Source organism: Sebastes fasciatus, chromosome 3, assembly GCF_043250625.1.
Source record: "Sebastes fasciatus isolate fSebFas1 chromosome 3, fSebFas1.pri, whole genome shotgun sequence".
Lineage (NCBI taxonomy): Eukaryota > Metazoa > Chordata > Actinopteri > Perciformes > Sebastidae > Sebastes > Sebastes fasciatus.
The window spans coordinates 19,769,358-19,789,643 of NC_133797.1; the positions used below are offsets into that span (position 1 = coordinate 19,769,358).

At 38.5% G+C, this 20,286-nt stretch overlaps 1 protein-coding gene across 23 annotated transcripts in view; it reads right to left on the reverse strand.

The window, feature by feature from the left end:
- lrba (LPS-responsive vesicle trafficking, beach and anchor containing) overlaps window positions 1–20,286 on the reverse strand; it is a 241,565-nt gene that overhangs the window by 209,441 nt on the left and 11,838 nt on the right. The gene's annotated exons all lie outside the window — the stretch shown is intronic.

Below are 20,286 nucleotides of genomic sequence, written 5' to 3' on the forward strand. Positions count from 1 at the left end.
CTTTTTCGACAAAGGCAAAAAACACCTCAAGTGAGTGCAAAAAACGTTTTCCGCAATTGAGGTAGTTTTATCGAATGTTGCCGTTTCCATACAGCTTTTCTAATGCGATAAAATGTGAATGAATAGTGAGTAAATAAAACGAAGCAATAAAAAAAAAAACTCAGAAACTGCAATGAATTTCTCTTTTATCACCAGCGAAACATAACCAAGAGTTTCAAAGAAGGCATATGTATATTGGTGTTCACATTACTATGTGTGCACACACTCCTAAACAAATGATTAATCATGCATCAGAGCTGCTAGCTAGCCAAGTGGATTAAAGGTCAGAGGAGAAACACAGGTCTCGGTCAGTCTATTTGTACGTCTGTTTGTCTGACAGCAGATTCGACTGTTTACAGCTAGCCTCCCTGATAAACCCAGAGCGAAAAAATATCAAACAAGAAGCGACGTCAGTGAAACTAACTGAGACATGCAGACAGACACAAACAGTGAGAAGTGTATTTAGAGGTCTTTTGTTCCTGTAGGCCGTGGAAAACTAACAGCAACTGACACAGCCTGGCAGACACAGATTAAATTAATTTCTTCTTATGACATACAAGAAAATACAAAGTGATAGAGTACTCCTCACATCTATATTAAAACAGCAGTATGTATACATCTTTTACACTCTGCAATGTATTTTATTGTGTGTTGGGAGAACAGAAAAAAACATTTCAATAGCACTAGCCTGCATCTTAAATCAAAAAACACAAAATTGTATTCATGGAAGCAAGAGAGGAAGTAAATGCGTCCCAGTATGTTAGTCAGCCGTTCACAGTGATCTCCAGCTAAAGCTCGTTCAGGAGCTGCTGAGACCGAGACTGCTTGTGGACTAATGTTCTTTGTGTGTGGAAATAAATTGTATGAGCCATAAATGTCATAATTTGTCACTTCTTAATAGTTGTGATGACATTTTTATTATTGAACCCTGCCTAATAGAAAAAGATAAGGAAAATAACAGTGTTGATGTCAAATTAATATTGTGAGTAAGGCTGTCATGTTTAGAATCAAGGAGGTGTGACTGGACAAAAAAAATGAACGTGCGATAGTCGTGCTCGGCCATTAGACAGGCTGGATGTGGAAACAATATGATTTGGTGCGGGGAATGGAAACTGTCCCATTAAAATGAGTGAGGTCGGATAAACTGTGTGTGTGTGTGTGTTGAGTACAAGATAGGGGAGGAGGGGAAACGGGGAAACGGGGAAACGGGGGTAACGCTGCTGCCAAAACATCCTTAAAGACGGGGGGGGTAAAATGATAACACTGACACAGTCTCACCTATTGTCCGTTTAACCTCCTCTCACACATATCTATTCATTTTTTCATGTCAAGTATCAACATTAGAACAATGATGCTATCCATCACCTTATACCAGGCCTATTTCCTTTATCCTTCACCTTCATACATGGTTTTTAAGATGTAATGTAAAATATTTTATTCTAACATATAAAGCTGCAACGATTAATCAATTAGTTGTCAACTATTAAATTAATCGCCAGCTATGTCGATAATCGATTAATCGGATTGAGTAATTTTTTTAAAGTAAAAATTCTCTGATTCCAGCTTCTTAAATGTAAATATTTTCTGGTTTCTTTACTCGTCTATGACAGTAAACTGAATAATATAATAATATATATAATAATATAATATAGTTGTGGAAAAAACAAGACATTTGAGAACGTCATCTTGGGCTTTTGGAAACACTGATCGACATTTTCCACCATTTTCTGACATTTTATAGACCAAACAACTAATCAGTTTATCGAGAAAATAATCGTCAGATTAATCGCCAATGAAAATAATTGTTAGTTGCAGCCCTACTACAAATATAAACAATTTAAAGTGTCAAAATGTAAGTCATATTTAGCCGTTGTCTTTATTCTGTCCATTGCTTTTTTAATCAATTCATTGTTTAGTTTATAAATGCAACAAAAAATCAGAATAATACCCATCACAAGTCCCCAGGGCCTTATGTGATCTTGCTTTCTGTGATCGCTCAATTGATCTTGAACCCAACGATATTTCTTTAACAAAGAAATCTACACATCTATATTTTTATATAGATATAAAAACAGCAAACAGATTGAGGAAGTTGAAAACCGAGAATGTTGAACATTGTTCTTTGATAAATTACTTATAATAAATAATGAATTAATCAATTAATTTTCTTTCGATTGACCAATCATTTCATCACTAACTATGCAACAACAAATCATCTCCTATAAATGCATTTTGAGGGCACCCCAGCAGCTAACCAGGTAGAGCGCGCATTAAGGCTGAGTCCTTACCGCAGCAGCACGGGTTCAATTCCGGCCCAGGGCCCTGTGCGGCATGTCATGCCCTAATTATCCTGTCTTTCCTGTCTCTCTCTCTCTTGCTATCAAATAAATCAGAAAATGCCAAATAATCTTTAAAAAATGCATTTTGAGGCTCTGAGAGTTTTGTTTACATTTTCATGTTTTAGTCACCATAAAAAACAAACCTTTACTTTGATTTGAGATGAATTAAAAGTTTGGTACACCCAAATTTTCTCCCTTACCCCCTCCTGGTATCTTTCCATGCAGAGTTTTGTCCAGGTTTTGACACATCCATATCTGTGATTGCTTGTGCCACCCCAGAACAACAAAGGAGGTGAGCAGAATTTTTAAATGCAGTATTGTGGGTGCTCACAGCATTCAAAATGACATGCAAACTAGAATTACTACCTCGCGGTTGTAAGTCTCCGCCAACCAGACTAGTTGCAGTTTACATCCATGTCTGTCCAAAATGCCATCACTACATCATTTTAGACATTTGCCTTGAAATTGTCATAATTACCTAATTAATTCTTGAGTTATGGCGTGTTTTGTGAGGTCATGGTGACCTTGACCACCAAAATCTAATCAGTTCATCCTGGAGTCTAAGTGGGCGTTTGTGCCAAATTTGTAGAAATTCCCTTAAGGGGTTCCTGAGATATCGCATTCTCGAGAATGGGACGGATGTGAGGTCACAGTGACCTCTGACCACCAAAGTCGAATCCACTCATCCTTAAATCCAGGTGGATGTGTGTGCCAGATTTAAAGAAATTCCCTCGAGGCGTTCCTGAGATATCGTGTTCACTAAGTGAGAAAATGTTTTTCTTTTTCATAATTTGGATGACTCTTTAATAAGTCAGAGTTTTGCAAATAGCTAAAAAGATACATCTACTGTGACCAATTCATACAGTACAAACGTAGTAAACAGTATAAGTAACAGATGGATAGATGGGCAAACAAATACCAAGCCGTCTTTTAGGGTAAATGACAAAATAATTTCAGTCAAAATATCCACCGGCCACCTGTTAGGGCAACAAGCCAACGTTAAAGCAATAATACATGCACCAATTAATGCCCCACTAGCAACCTGTGACTTCTTCCCTTTTTTGTCACTTAGCAAGTCAATGATAAATCACTCAGCTCTCTACAGAGTACCATTTATTAACTTGGGAGATAGATTGCAGCCAGGTCTGCCATTAATGGATGCTGGGTGCCATTTTGCCACAGTAACAGTTGATTTATGAGCCTGACAGCGTGCGCGAGTCATCCATCCATCAGAGTCAGCTGACCAAAGAGACGAGAACAAATATGAGGATGGAGAGGAGACAGAGTGCCACACTATAGTGACATACAGCTGGCACACACATATGGATAGGGCCGAGGTTGGACCTGATCTGTCATTTCCTACAATCAGAAAAGGTTTAAGACAAATTGAACAATTACCTTGTCACATGATGTCATGGTGTGTGGTACTTTTTATAGGGAGTCAACCCCGAACCCTTTTGACTGCCAAAACAAGCAAAAATCTCCAGGAACTTGAGATGGGCAGATGGGCAATTACTTTTTCTAAATCAGGGGTTCTCAAACTACCATTTTTACTCCTAGATACCATAGGAACTATTTGTATTAAATACTTCAGACCTGCTTGATAGTGATAAACAGAAACATATTTCAATTTGAATCGTGTTTAGATAAGATGAGATAATCCTTTATTAGTCCCACAGCGGGGAAATTTGCAATGTTATTGAATGTTAATATCACGTATATGCCTTTCAACAGAGGGTTTTATTCTAAATTGCATTTGGATTCAACTTAACAGCATTAACAGTAGCAAGACTGGTAAAGTTTGAATAAATCCAGATATATCAATTTACCAGTCTAAATGTGACTTTAAGGGCTTCAACTTTAAAATAATTAACTTATAACTGTGTGTTACAATCATATCAGAGTTTCTATTGGTCAAAAGCTAACGTGTGTGGGAGTGATGGACACAATATGTCTGTTTTATTGGTGTAAATGGTTCCCATCTGTAGATACGCACTATTTAACAGCACAATTTTATAATTTATGGCAAATTATGTCGCGGACCTCCTGACAGAGTACCACAGATCCCACTTTGAGAATCACTGATCTAAAACAAAGAGATTGATAATGAAATTAATTATTCGTTAAAACCCAAACATTAATTACTCGAAATTCTTCAGTGAAAAATCATCTTTCAAATCCAAGACCCCAATTTCTGATTGCATCTGATAGAGTTTCTTCAGTTGTGTATTTTATCATAGAAATGAGTAATGTGGACATAAAAACATAATTGACATATTCAAATGTACTTTATCTCAGGCAGCACTCTGCTCCAAACCTGGAAGCTATGTACGGCTTACCAACAGTGCCAGCTGAATCAGAGTACAAGCGTACTGGTATGAAACCTCACAGCAGCTGGTTATCTCCATGTTGTTACTGGGTACAAAATATAGCAATAAACAATCAGCATACTTTAGATTATAAACAGACTGAATTATGGTGCCATTAATCAACTGGGATACTTTGAACCTTGATGTAAATTTTAAAACAAAATGCAATTTCGTATAGCTGAGTGAGAACATTTAATGTGTCTATTGGTGCATGGCAAAGAGGTTTACAATCATTCAATTTCTTAAATTGTTCAATTCAATCATTTACATTGCTCTATTTCAGGAGCAGGTGTGAAAGGTTGCCAGCTCCAGCCTCGGCTCCAGCCTCGGCTACAGCCAAGGAGAGCTCTGCGGCTAAAAGCTGCCATAAAGCCAGCGCCTTTATGGCAGCTAGACACCAGATCCCTGGCTGGGTAACCCAGCCTGGCTGTTCTCCCCTGAGGCCTGCCTGAATTAATCATGGCTGAGCAGCCCAGCAGCCACTGGGCCGTAACACAAAGCACAAACAGGCTTCTATGGTCTCCATGGAGAACAACACTAGATTAGCAGGGCTAAATGGTACGCCAGAGCCAGAATTCATATCTATTGCCTCAGCTAAACCTGAGTTTCAGGAGACCAATGATGGCGTCAGGATTCTTGGAAAGCGGAAATATGAAATCCAATGTCACCAATGACAATGCATGACATGAGGTTAATATTTCTACCACATGTAAACAACCTGAACATGGGCTGCATTTCCATCTACCTTTTTTATGCACATTTCAATTTGTACAAAAACTTGAATGTAAGAAATTAAAAAAAACAAACACAAAATATAACAAAATTCTTTTAGCTTGGCTGAGGAGGAAAAGTTGGCATATTGAAACAGAGAAGAAACAGTAAAGCCTGTCTCGGAAAGTGATTTTCTGGAAAGACCTTTATGTCAAGTAGAAGTTCCTCCATTCAACTAGAACTCCCAAAGAAATTAAGACTAACAAAGAGAAGGTACTGAGGGTGTATGTAACCGCCACGTCCCTGTTTTGAGTCAATACAGAGCACTTTGCTGCATGTCACCCCACCCCCCTCCCCTTTCTTTTACCTTTATTACTCATACAAACATTACAGGAGGTAGGGAAGAAGATGTATTAGAGTTACTGGTGCTCAATTATGAAATACTGTATTAATATATTTGTATAGTAGTAGTAGTAGCATGCACTGATTCACATTTTATTTTGCCAAAAATCTCCCAAAATTGGCTTTAAACTTGGGCAACAATTTAATGGAAACAAAAATAAAAGGTAGTAAATGCGAGATTGGGAGCATTTTTATTGCAACTACATGGCTCTCAACATGGCAGCGACTCGTAGCCTAACAGCTAACAGCGCTAACAGTGTAAACAACGGCAAAACTGTGACAAAGCTAACAGTGTTAACCTGAGAGGGAAATGGAGGATGGGTGCTACGCTTCCTCAACGGCGTCATCCTTACCAGACGCACCGACAGCGTTATCAGCTGTAACTGACGTATGAGAGCAGTGCAGAGTGGTGGCTGTGAGCTAGCCAGTGGGGCACACTCATATGCACAAACATGCACTAAAAGGCACTAAAAGGCATGGCGTGACCGGCCTAACGCACACAGAGGGAGAGCGACTCCATTCTCTGCTCAGGTAGACTTTACTCTTCTATATCTTTACATAGCAACTAGTTGTTTGATGCTATATTAATGCTAAATATCATACAGAGCACCTTTAAGATTCCAAATGTATTAGGAGGAACATTATTAAAAGGCATATATTTAAAGCACGAGTCTAGTGTCAATCACAAGACCACACGTTTTGGCAGCGAGCAAGAAATTGAGACCGAGAATAGAACAAGTACTAAAAGAGCAGAGCTATTTGAGGTCTGAGCTACTAAAACAGACTTCCAAATCATTACAGACTGCCATGTGATGCTACAGATGAGAGAAAGCAACAAATGATGGCCACTTTGTATCAAAGGGGAGGAAATTACCCAGCTAAAAGTAAGAGGCAAAAACACTGCTGCTGCCAAGCCACGGCTGCAGGGCGATGAGACCCTCCAGCCATTGTGTTGTGTGTGTGTGTGTGTCTCTGTTTGTGTGTGCGTGTGTGTGTATTGATGTTCGTCCTTCAGTTCCCTCCCTAATGAAACTGCAATTAATTCTATGGGTGAAATCATTTGAATATGAAGTCATTTGCCTGCAGGAGACGACAGCACAGACGGACAATAGAAGAACGCACGGGACAAATTTGTGCTCACGTCTCGCATGTCTCTAGTTTGTCACATGGCTTATGTCAGGGTTTTGAATTGATGTCATCCGTCAGTTTGGGAGTGTTAGACACAAGGACACGTCCAGGGGAAGATCTGAATAGTCTGATGTTTGATTGACTTCATTAAAGTGCAGGCAATGAGTATTTTTGTGATACCTCAGTGTTGAAAACAAATATCTAAATGTCATTTTAAGGCTATGTTAAATTAGCCCTTTACAAGAGGACTGTGAAGGCCAGCTTATGCGCTACTACAACCCAGTTTGACCATGGTTTTTAAGGTAACAAAACACTCAACAAATGGGCTGTCAGAGTGACCATGCTTTCACCACCACTGGCCTACTTTTTCAACAGCTCTTCTAACTGGATCTCTTTTAACGAGCCGTCTTGTCAAACCAAAGCCAGTTCCAGCTCATTCTTTCACGAGAGCCCCCCCCTCCTCACCGCCACGCAAACTCAAACATCCATCACACTGACCCGAAACATGAATCGTGATATGACAACATTTTATAATCCCGCGCTCTTCACTGCTCATGAACGCTCCCATTTCCAACATACTGATGCTGAAATGGCTCCAGCAGATAATCTGTCCGACTCAAATCCCTCCAGTGCAAGCGCTGATATGAGGGAATGAGCTTCTGATGGCGTAGATGAGAGGAAATAGTGAGGCGAAATGCATGCATTATACCATGGTCTGATTATAATGTCCTTTACATGAAGTGGTACCTACATTTAGGATATATGTACACAAGAGGACACAGATTAGGGCAAATCTTTCTAAACATAATGGCGATGAAGAACATCAGCATCTCTTAAACTCGGGTGTTAAAGTCTGCAGAGTGCTTCTTGTTCAATTTAATGAATCTGTAATTTCCTTTGAACATTTCAGTTGATCAGTAATGCACAACCATCTTAAAACTAGGGCTGTCAATCGATTCAAATATTTAATCGCGATTAATCGCATGATTGTCCAGAGTATATCGTGATTAATCACAAATTAATCGCACATTTTGTATCTGTTCAAAATGTACCTTAAAAGGGAGATATGTCAAGTATTTAATACTCTTATCAACATGGGAGTGGACAAATATGCTGCTTTATGCAAATGTATGTATATATTTATTATTAGAAATCAATTAACCACACAAAACAATGACAACTATTGTCCAGAAACCCTCACAGGTACTGCATTTAGCATAACAAATATGCTCAAATCATAACATGGCAAACTCAAGCCCAACAGACAACAACAGCATACTGCATGTGATTATCATAAAGTGGGCATGTCTGTAAAGGGGAGACTCGTGGGTACCCATAGAACCCATTTTCATTCACATATCTTGAGGTCAGAGGTTAAGGGACCGTTTTGAAAATGGTCATGCCAGTTTTTCCTCGCCAAAATGTAGCGTAAGTTATAAGCGTTATTTAGCCTCCTTCCCGACAAGCTAGTATGACATGGATGGTACCAATGGATTCCTTAGATGTTCTGTTTTCATATGATACCAGAACTTCACTAGCTTTAAACAACTACAACCTAAAAATCGCAAGTTGCATTAAAGAAATTTGTGGAGTTATAACTAATTTCCATTATTATTGCGTTAACTTTGACAGCCCTATTTGAGACTCCATCCATTCATATCTACCACACGTTTTTTATTCGCAAAAAACATTTAACAGAAACACACTGACTGAAATACATCATGATAGACTGTTATCACACAAGAAGGAATTTATTGTCATGATAACATCTTTCTGCCATATTTCCCAGCCCCGCTCTCTGCACAGTCTGCAGCTGTCACAACTCACACAGACTCCCTCAATGCTGCCTGTCATACACAAGAATTATGGATCGCTACCAGTTTGTCTGTCTTGTAATATGGCTCGTTACTCGAGCTTCTGTTGTTGAAAATATTCACAGAACATCAAACCAACAATCCCGCCTGGTGGATGAGCCAGCCACTCCACATCTGTCAAAGCAGGAGTAGAAGGTAAAGTGGTGACAATTATGCGTGCGGTGACCATGGAATACACTGGTTCAATAATCACAGCTGACTCACACTCACTTCATATACAACAAGTTGTTATTCCAAAAACACTTCATGAATATTTTACACAAGTGGCACCAAAGAATCTTTTTGTGTTTCAGATTTATAAAAGTCTGATCAAATTGCTCAATTTTATTGGGTTTTTACACATTACTGTTAGATTAATTCATTTCAAATTAGAAGATTGATCATCTGACACTGTTGAGCTGCCTTCCTTACACTACAAGACCAACACAGAGACAGAGAGGAGAGGTACAGTAGGTGGAGAGAGGTATTTTAATAGCTGGATTTCTAAGAATATCTTCAGAGGAGCAACCTGCCAAGCTTTTGTTTTAAACAATGGCTGACAGTCATTTTCACACTACATTAAACGTGATAATGCCCAGGCAGTAGTCTGATCAACACATCATTACCTTTGTTGTTCTGCTCATTTGCCGGAGGACAGAGGTTTGGTACAACATGCAGAAAACTGCAGATAACACATGGATACAATTGGCCTTCATACGCTTATACTGTTTTAGATGACATTAAATTGAATTATTTTATGCAATCATAAATCATTTATCCTGTATTATGCCTTCTGCACGGTGCGATGGGAGAGACAAAGACCAAAAACAAGCAAAAGGAAAGCAACTACCATAATTAAGACCCAAAGTACATTTCATCCAAATGGAAGAGAGCGGATTTAGATGAAACTATCCATCCTTCTGTAGCCATGCTGTACCATGTTTCTGTTTCACTTGTTGACAGTGTAATATATAATGAAATTACAAGTATGTCAGCATTCCTGTTAGGGCTACAACTAATGATTAATTTCATGATCGATTAATCTGCCGATTATTTTCTAGATTAATCGTTTGGTCTATATAATACCAGAAAATAGTGAAAAATATCCATTCCAGTTTCTCAAAGTCCAAGGTATGTCTTTCAAGCAGGGCTGTCAAAGTTAACACGTTAACGCATATTTGTTTTTACACTAGTTTTAAAGCTAGAGTGAATATACTGGTATCATATGAAACTAAGAAACTTAAGGAATCCATTGGTACCAACCATGTCATACTAGCTTGTCGTGAAGGAGGCTAAATAACACGCTAAATAGCGTTATTATTGATTTCCAATAATAAATATATACGTATACAGTATTTGTACTGTACCTCGTTACCTAAATATATTCAGTTTAATATGATATAAAACAGAGAAAAGCAGGAAATCTCCATATTTGAGAGGCTGAAAACAGCATTTTCTGCCTATTTTGCATGAAAAATGTATTTAACGATTAATCGATTATCAAAATAGTTGTCGATTACTTTTCTGTCAATCGATTAGTCGACTAATCATTGCAGCTATAATTCCTGTATAAGCTCCCTATTTATTATGCTGCCATCCTCCAAAATATAACTTCTAACTCATAAACTGTACTAAATTCTCTTCCACAGTCCAGTGCACTGCCCTAAGCAGGAGGAGGGGGATGAAAGTAATCTATAGCAACAGTTTGTCATGTAATGGTTCAGCAAACACACAAACAAACACAAGTACGTGCATTTGGTTGACTTCTTGAACCAAAGCAAGAAGCTGCATTTTGACCATTTTCAACTTAGCAAAGCATTACATAAGGAGGTGTATAACAAACCTCTTTAACCCCGTCTATCTATCTGGCAATCTGGCTTTAACTGTAGAGCGGCTGCTATTGTCAACATAAGGAAAAGGCTTGTCAGGAAATGGTCCTCATTAGACATCAGAGTCCAGGCTTTAGGGCAATCTTTTAGTTTTCCAGAGCAACTTTGACGAACTGAAGTCGTCTGCTTCTGGAATGAGATGTTCAAAATGAAAACAACACTCGAATATGATCTATTGACTGCATTGCTTTCTACTCCAGAAAATCTTTATGTGCTCTCTGTCTGGAATATGATGTCCAGTATTAACAAAAATCATGCTGGAGAATATATTGTCACTATTAATGTGAGGCGACTGCCAGATAGCAGACATGGAAAGAAGGGATTACATCAAACAAAGAATTTCATTGTTTGACACAGCAACGCCTACGATTTTAGTTTGCATAGTGGCAGTAAATAGGAAGGTTGGCTCTGGTGTTACATGTTAAAAATAGCAGCTGGATCAGGGAAGAGATAAACATCCAGGCTGCCTTGATGCGTGGAGAAGTGTAATGAGAATTTAGACATGTAGGACGGACCCACCCTTGAGCAGTCATTTCTACATAAAAGTTAGCCTGTGAAGTTTTCAATGTAAACTAACACAGTTTTGTTCACATTCAACAATTTCTACCAAATCCATTAAAAGACACTTTCAATGCAAGTGATGAGGGACAAAATCTACAGTCCTCGTTTTATGTAAAGATGTATTCTCAAGTTTTTCTGAAGCTAATGTGATGCTTCTTCAGCAGTCTTTAGTATACAATTCCCTCCTTGTTTCCCCAGACAGAGTTTCCCTGTTGAGCTGTAGTGGAATGATAATAATAGAAAGAGGGAATCTTGTGCTAAAAAGACAGTAACTTTCACGAAAAAAGTAAAACCAATGTTAATAAACAAACTCAAAATACCCAATCTGATTTGCTAAAAAACTGATTTAATACCTGAAGCGCCAACATCATGAAAAATTACACTTTTATATAAAACATTAATATTCAGAGTATCGGAACAGAGATGCTATTTCACACAGCAAATGCCATACGAGTGCAACTATTGTTTAGGTCATTATCTACTTAAGGAATTTATCAAGAGACGAGATGTGACAGGATCTGGGCAGCTTAGCACCTCAGCCAAACAATTTCTTGGAGGAAACCAGGAAACTGTCTGCAGCCGCATACCTTATCATAGTTGTTCCACTCCAACCGGATGGTTTGTACGTAACTTTGACAGGCTAGCTTCCTCAATGTCTCCATAAATTCTGTTGAACAAAGTTCTCAAAAGCTATTGAATACAGCGCTGGGTGCAAATGCTAGTATAATGCCAGTGAAACATTTAAAGCACACAAGTGGGATTTGGTATTCCCATCCTGATGTGGAGGTAATCACTTTGACAAAACACGTATGGGTTATCTAGTCTACGTGTCCTCACAACGGTTCGCATGATTTCTTACTAAAAGTTACTCCTCATTTTCCGTGCGTTTTCCTACAAATATCCAGCAACATGTGATGCACGTGTCAATTTACACATCAGTCTTTTCAAAACAAAACTACTTAGTTAGGTGTAATAGTGTAATTTAACGGAAGTTACATGACTAATAAATCAACGCTGACTTCTGGTTACACATGAGGTACAAACACCGGTCTCCTGGGCGAAAGTCTGTTTATAGTACTTGGTCTTTCAACAATGGTAAAGGAAATGTGTAGACAAGCAAAACATGCAAAAACTTGGGAGTTTGAAACACAAAACAATGGTTTTGGATGTTTCATATAAGGAGACAGTTGCCTCTGGTACTCCAAAACTGAGTGTTGTTGAACCTTGATGACTTGGGCATAATTCAATGAAACATCCGTGATGTAAGCTGCCAGATTGATAACCCCGGTGATGTTCCAGCATGAACACACTCGACCTTTTAACATTTACTTTGAGAGGCTTGTGACCAGGTGCTGCCTGTCTGGTGGTCCTGTAGATGTATGATGGCCCGACTGTTTATGGGTTACTGCATCATTCTTTTGACATCTCAAAAGGACTCGTGGATGTAGCCTATGTTTGACGTGCATTATGGCAGGACAACTTACCAATAACAAAGTAAAAATCCCAAACATTTGCTGGGTCCATCATCTAAAATGTGAGGATTGTCTGCTTGTCAGTTCAATATTATTATAAAGTGAATGATTCTTATTTTCCACCAAAATAAGCAACATTAACCTAGTATTATGCAAGTGTCTTATCAAATATTATCAGATCAAATATCCTGAAATGTGGCTGCTCATTCTACGAAAATGTTTCAGTGCAACATAAAATATACAGTTAGGCTAAATGCAATTGGTCTGGGGAGGTTTGTGGTTTTATTTGATGTCATTTGGAGCCAGAGTCTCTGATAAGAACTACCTAAAATGACCGAGACCATCATCGGGAAAAATGTATTTGACATGTACTTTGACTTTCTAGTTTGGCCCATGTCCCACCTGCTAACACAGAGGAGGTGGCCTTTATGACCTATACTGCAGCCTGCCATTAGGGGGCGATCGAGATTTTTTGGCTTCACTTTTGGGGAGCTGTCATGTTGTCCATCTTTAGATACAGTCTATTGTGAAAACTGATGAACACAGTGCATTAGTTCCACAATTGGCAATAATCCCATCAAGACTGCATACACTTTATGGTCATCTTTCACCTTAGCCACTACCTTCACATCCACAATAACACCTTTACCATGACAGTTACAAGACAGGTATGAAGAGTTGTGGAAATGGTTACCCCATGGACATTCATTGCCAATCACAGGTAATGATCAAGAGACAGTAAACCTGATTATCTTTAGCTGTGTCATTTACTGTATGTAGCTCAACGTCCTAATAATACCAGAACTACTTAGTATCTGATACATCCCTGACAAAAGGATCATGTCAACAGTGAGTAAACAAATGAGGTTAAGAAGATCCCTAGATCATAAGAGAAAACAGCTATTTGGTGGTTCAAACATGTTGAAAAACAAATTTTTCTTCCGGTAAAGAAGAGGAAGAAAAGTGATCTCATGCTTTTCAAGGAAGTGTAAAAATGCCTGTGGTTCTGGCAGGTGATTTAATATCTGGGTGTGGATTGTGTGGCCTTCAACTCACCCTCATACCAAACAAGTTCATTAACTTAAGCTATGTACACTCCTCCACCTTCCACAACCTTTCCTCATCCTCCTCCTGCTGACACAGAGCCTGGTACTTCAAGGAAATGCATACCATGCAACATACCAGGAGATAATCTTTCAAAGGGGGCCTAGTACAGCGATCCAAACTTCTTTATATTGTATATGCTTAAAAAAGACACTGTTTAAATACTGTATTAGGGGAATTTGAAATGGAAAACCACCACTCAGCAAAATTACTTCATTTTAACTAGCCACTACTCATCCAATATTAAATAACAGTTCTGTCTGTGAGAATAATAGATGAATATGTGCTTAGCCACAACGCTCTTGATGGTTGTCTCGGAAAAAAAAACTAATGCATTTTGAGCTAAAGAGAGCGTCGTGCTGAATTTTGTAAAGTCATGAACAATGTCATGGACTAACGTGCAGTGTGAATGGACAGTTTGTTGTCATGGTAATAATTGTACTTTCATTAAACCATAGTTAACTGTGTGACCACTTTGCTGAATCATTTCTTTGTGTTTATACTAGGGCTGTCAAAGTTAACACGATAATAAAGGTATTAACGCAAATTAGTTTTAGTTTTAACACAATTACGCAACTTGCGATTTTTAGGTTGTAGCAGGTTCAGTTTTAAAGCTAGAGTGAAGATACAGGCATCATATGAAACTAGAAAACCTAAGGAAGCCATTGGTCCCAACCATGTCATACTATTCTCATACTTTTCAAAGGGGTTCCTTGACCTCTGACCTCAAGATATGTGAATGAAAATGGGTTCTTTACAGACATGCCCACTTTATGATAATCACATGCAGTTTGGGGTTAGTCATAGTCAAGTCAGCACACTGACACACTCACAGCTGTTGTTGCCTGTTGGGCTTGAGTGTGCTATGTTATGATTTGAGCATATTTTGTATGCTAAATGCAGTACCTGTGAGGGTGTATGGACAATATTTGTCATTGTTTTGTGTTGTTAATTGATTTCCAATAATAAATATATACATAAATTTGCGTAAAGCAAGCATATTTGCCCACTCCTATGCCGATAAGAGTATTACATTCTTGATAAATCTCCCTTTAAGGTACATTTTGAACAAATTAAAAAAAAGGTGCGATTAATCGCAATTTAATATTTTAATCGTTTGACAGGCATAATTAAAACCTTATACGCTTTACAATTTTGTCTAACTAAACACTGCGATCTTGGAAAGATCAAAAACCTTTTCATTTTCGTTTGTTTAGAAATAGCTCAGTTCACTTGATACTAATAGAAAAATAAAGGTGTCCAGGCCAGATTACAAATAATGCATTAAGTAAACTTCAGATAAGCGGAGTTTCAGAACTTAAACTCATAACTTCAGGTTAATTAAATCATAAAATAAATAGTGTGAGCAAAGCTTTGCTGTTCCCACAGGGAAAAAGAAGAAGTAAACGATGTTACTGAGTTACTACAAATTTAGTGGCTGACATTACAGCACTATCACGACACTCAGGAAGTGAAGGGTTTCCTTTTGTGGTTTGTGAGTCATTGAGATGCTGCAAATTGGCAGGTGGTAGTTTTGGGTGCAAGGCACAGATTTATAGGAAAGTTTGAAGACTTACAAGAGTAAATATTGTGTTACATTTGATCGTGTGGTGTTTATTTATGGACTGCATCTCTTATGTGTTGCCTGTATTCCCTACAGGTTGCATGCCAGACCTTGGCAACAGTTGAGTTGCTGATGCAGAGAGTGTGAAAGCAGGTCAAGGGGAGAGGAAACATCTAGGGGTCGGCAGTCAGGTTTGACCAAGGGATGGCCAGTTTTTTTTTTTCAGCACTGGACGGCCAACACAGACTTACAGGTGCAGTGAAGATACAGGCCTCTATGTTATTCATGTTCAATTGTTTCAGTATTGTTTTCATTTATTTTATAAAAAATATGTATATTTTGTATATAAAAGTGTCTGATATTGTTTGTATTCTTCTTGCCATAGCTTCAGTGTAATTCTGGGTTTGTACAACAGCCTTACCAAGAGCTACAGCCCTGTAATGCATCGACTTAAAGACATAGGAGTGTAAAGAATCAGACATTAGCTTGGTCAGTTAATTAAGTGTGCAGTTAAGCTAATAATGGATAATAAATGTAAATAAATAAATGTCATTCCCTCCTGTTTGTAACAGAACTGCTGTTAGAAAAGAGATCAATCTCGTCATCATTTGTTTTTGTGAATGTATCTTTGTTAAAAAATTATATTGCGCTTCAATTAAAGATATATGGCATTGTTTCATCAAAATTAAGTGGTTTCATTTTTCATCTGTGATTTATCTGGTAATATGATTAGACCTAATTTCAGCATCATGCACAGTCCATAGTACACAGCAAGGCACAGGAATAATTTGCTTTATATTTACATCATTATATTCACATTACATTTATGAAACAGGCCTTAATGTTTTGACGTAGCACACTGCTGACATTTTCAAATTAGGCCAAATAAATTCGGTACAGGGCCAGATTTGGCTGACAGCCGTCTGTCTGTCGACACTTCTAAGTCATACACAGTCACATACCCACATTTCCAGTCATGGCAGAACTTTGGATTGTTGTGCCGTCTTAGATACACACTTTGCAGGTTTGCATGTAAAGCCTGCATACTTCACATGCATGCAATCGAAAGGGTGCAGTTTCTATGCAAATGTGACAGGACCCAGTTTCAATTTGACAGTTCTATTACACAAGCATAGCTAAGTAATATGCATGACAATATTTTGACAAACTAAATTGCCAAACAACTAAGGGACTGGGGAAAGCAGGTGATTTTTTAAGAAGAGTAGAATCATGCAGTCTAACCATGACTAATACAGAGGACTATGCCGCAGGCTCAACCAGAATATTTGCTTACAAGCATGGAGGAAATAAAAACTAAATGGTCACCATTGTTTCAGTATTCAGCGACAGTCCTGCTGGACGAAGGTTGATTTGGCTCCAGTAAAACATGGTTGGATATCATCACCACCATCACCATATATCTATGAAATCATAAAGCTAAGTTCTGTATCTAGTAGAGCTGCGAAGATTATCGATTAATTGTCAACTAATAAATTAATCAGCAACTATTTTGATAAATCGATTAAACATTTTGAGTAATTTGTTAAGAAAAAAAAAGTTCTAAAAACTCTCTGATTCCAGCTTCTTAAATGTGAATATTTTCTGATTTCTTTACTCCTGACAGTAGATTGAATATCTTTTGAGTTGTGGACAAAACACGACATTCAAGGACGTCATCTTGGGCTTTGGGAAACATTTTATAGACCAAACAACTAATCGATTAATCGAGAAAATAATCGACAATAAAAAATAATCGTTAGTTGCAGCCCTAGTATGTAGAGCATAGTGGGCAGTGACTTCATCTGCACTGTGCCTCTGTGTGTACTGAACATTATGAACTAAAAAAAGTATTCAACTACAAACAAAAGCATGGATCATAACAAAAAGTAACAAATAAAGAAACCTATTTATGCCAAATATCCTTCCCGGGCTATAAGGAGATGCTAACGTAATGGTGACTGCATGTGAGCCAGTTATATCAACTCACAATGATGAGAGGTCTGTAAGCATCAGAGTTTTTAGCAAATCCCACTGGAAACAGTGTTCTTGTGTGCAAATGGATCTTGGGGAATACTCAACATTTGCTAAAAATACAACAAAACTATATTAAATTGAGTAAAGGTGTCAAGAAAGGTTTGACATCAAGCCCTACACTGAAAGAAAGTATAGAATAAATCTCTTGTGCATATTAAGAAACACAATCATTATGGCAATATGACGCAATTTCATTTGAAATAAAAATGCAAAACGTTTTGGGCCATGCTGCATCATGTAAAAGACTCTTTGTTAAGGCCCACCCCCTACTGCTACACCGTCAAGTTGTCAGAGCTACCACAGAGCCCACACTGTCACTAACTCTACTCCCTGAAGAAATATCGAATTTTTGGAAAAAACAAAAAAGCGATTTCAGAGAGAAGTAGACAGAAGGGTCTACAATATGCATTTGGAGGATGTCAGTATGTCAAACTGATTCAGCAGCGAAAACCGGCACAACGTTTAACAATGACAAGAACCAACTCCACAAAACCAGCCTGAAAATGAAGGAAATCTGAAACAATTGCATGAGAGTCTATGAAGCAGAGCCAAATAGGTGTTGGACACTGGTCTAAGCTGGCCGATGCTACACTATGATTGGCCAGTCTGCCTACGAGGGGCGGGACTTAGCGAAGGGTCAATACTATCACAGTGAGCCTTAAAAAGCTATTTTGTCCTCCAAAGAGACCTCCAAACAAGCTACATCTTCATGCAATACTTACAGGTGTGTTTAGTCATAAAGTGTATATATACTATATACTAAAAACAAGGAACAAAGGTATAAGACAGTGCTACAGAACATCAGAGATGTAAAGCATGTGTTGGGGTTTAGGCGCTGTGCATTAAACCTGTTAGAAGCTTCTGTGATCTCACATAACAATTATATTGTGTTTTCCTTTGAGAAATCTCCCCACCGGGACTAAGGTGAGCCAACACCCTCTGGCTTCAGCAGCACATTTCTTTGACAAAAGGAGCAGCATTTCATATTATATTTTAATATTCACACCTTTTCCCAGCATCCAACACTGGAACTTGGCTGGCAGGCAAGCAGTATTAGCATATCATTACACCCCCTACTGTGAAGAGAAGATAGCGGGCTGGGAGGTTAATATTGCTTCCTGTTACGCCAAAAGCTCTGCTGTAGTGTTCCAACATGTCAATTTAACCATCGTGCTAGCACAGTAAGGTGGTAGTAGTGTTTGCATGCATGTGTGTAACCACTACGCATTAGTCATTGGGAATTTAAAACGCTTGTGCATTTTCACTGTCGATTACTCAAGGTGCATTTCATATCCGGTGAAATTCAAAAATGACATTGATCTTCACGACCCAGGTAAAACGTGAAGTTTTTTGCCCTTGGTTATAGTGCTGTGTTTGTCGGGGACTATAAAGACAATATATCTTTTAGTGGTTTTGTAGTATTGTGGAAGTATATCAACCACCAAGCAACAAAAAAACAGCAACATCTAGGTATAATGGAAAATGTACTGCATTTCTTCCTGAACTGTTCAATGCAAGTTGCAGGTGCAGACTGCAGACTGCCTCTATGAAATAAATTTGACCAGTTCATGTCTTAGCACATGAAGAAAAGTGTGAGTTTCAGCTTTAAAGCTTTAACAATGAGTCTGTCAGCTAAACCTTGCTTGTAAGGGAAGCCTGCAAAGATAGCATCATTAAAAATGATAGGAGTTATAGGAACTCTGGACAAAGAGTAGTGGATAAGATGTGATGGCATTTTCGCTTACTAGCTTTTTCCAGAGCTTTGTTGTTGATACAGTTCAACCTACGAAAGGTTTAGGTCGAGACCTAGTATATGGCTGGACCGTGTTTGGTCAATGTACTAAATTGAGGCCAAATTGTTACAGGAGTAGTCAGCGGTAGTGAACTGCAACCTATACTGTAAATTTACTACCAATTGACAACTTTACTGTTAATTTCTTCTCTGCTCCGATCGCCAACATCTGTCTGTTCTGAGCGCATCCACCACCATCACTCTCTCTCACTCTCATTCAACCACACACTCGCTACGCCCGCACTATGCACCAAACTGTGTCAACACCCTACAAATATAGGACTGAAACCAGACATTTGACACACATATACAGGAAAATATAAATTTACACAGAAAAAAAACATTGGCACCAAAAATTGCGATATTTTAGAGCTTGCGCTAAATTTCGCAAATGAGGCTTTCTGGTTTGAGCGTTGCAGGTAAAGTAACAAACACGTTTGTGAATCAGATGATTGATCACAGAGGCAAAGACGTTACCAACATAAACACTGTTGCGTCGATTTAATTTTGTCGAAAAACATCTAACATGCCAGCTCATTGGTGTCCGCACCACCCATGTGTCCATCACCAGAGCTAGGTAAAAACACTGTCCACTACCCCCCAAAATACATAAAGATATGTTGTAAGTGACTGGCTTATAAAGTCAAGAACAAATATTCCAGTTCAGGGCCGGCAGATTTGGCTGCAGATAAGGATGTTTTCCCCGAGACATTTCCTTTTGGAGTTTGGAGTATTGGGTGGGAGGAGACTCTGGGGCATATGTTGGATAAGCTGAGGGAACAACAACTCTTCATAGGCTTGCTAAGGATAGTGCTGGGGGTAAATTAATTCAACATGGCTGAGATGTCCCTGTTGCCACTGCTCCCTTGAGTTGAATAAGCAACTAGAAAATGGATGGGTGGTGAAGGGAGGGATCATGCAAAACTCCACTGAGGTATAATTTGTTTGTGACTACATAAGAATAAAGCTGCACTGGGCATGATTATGTCAAAACAAAAAATCAAAATGAAGCTGCACCAGAGAATGTCA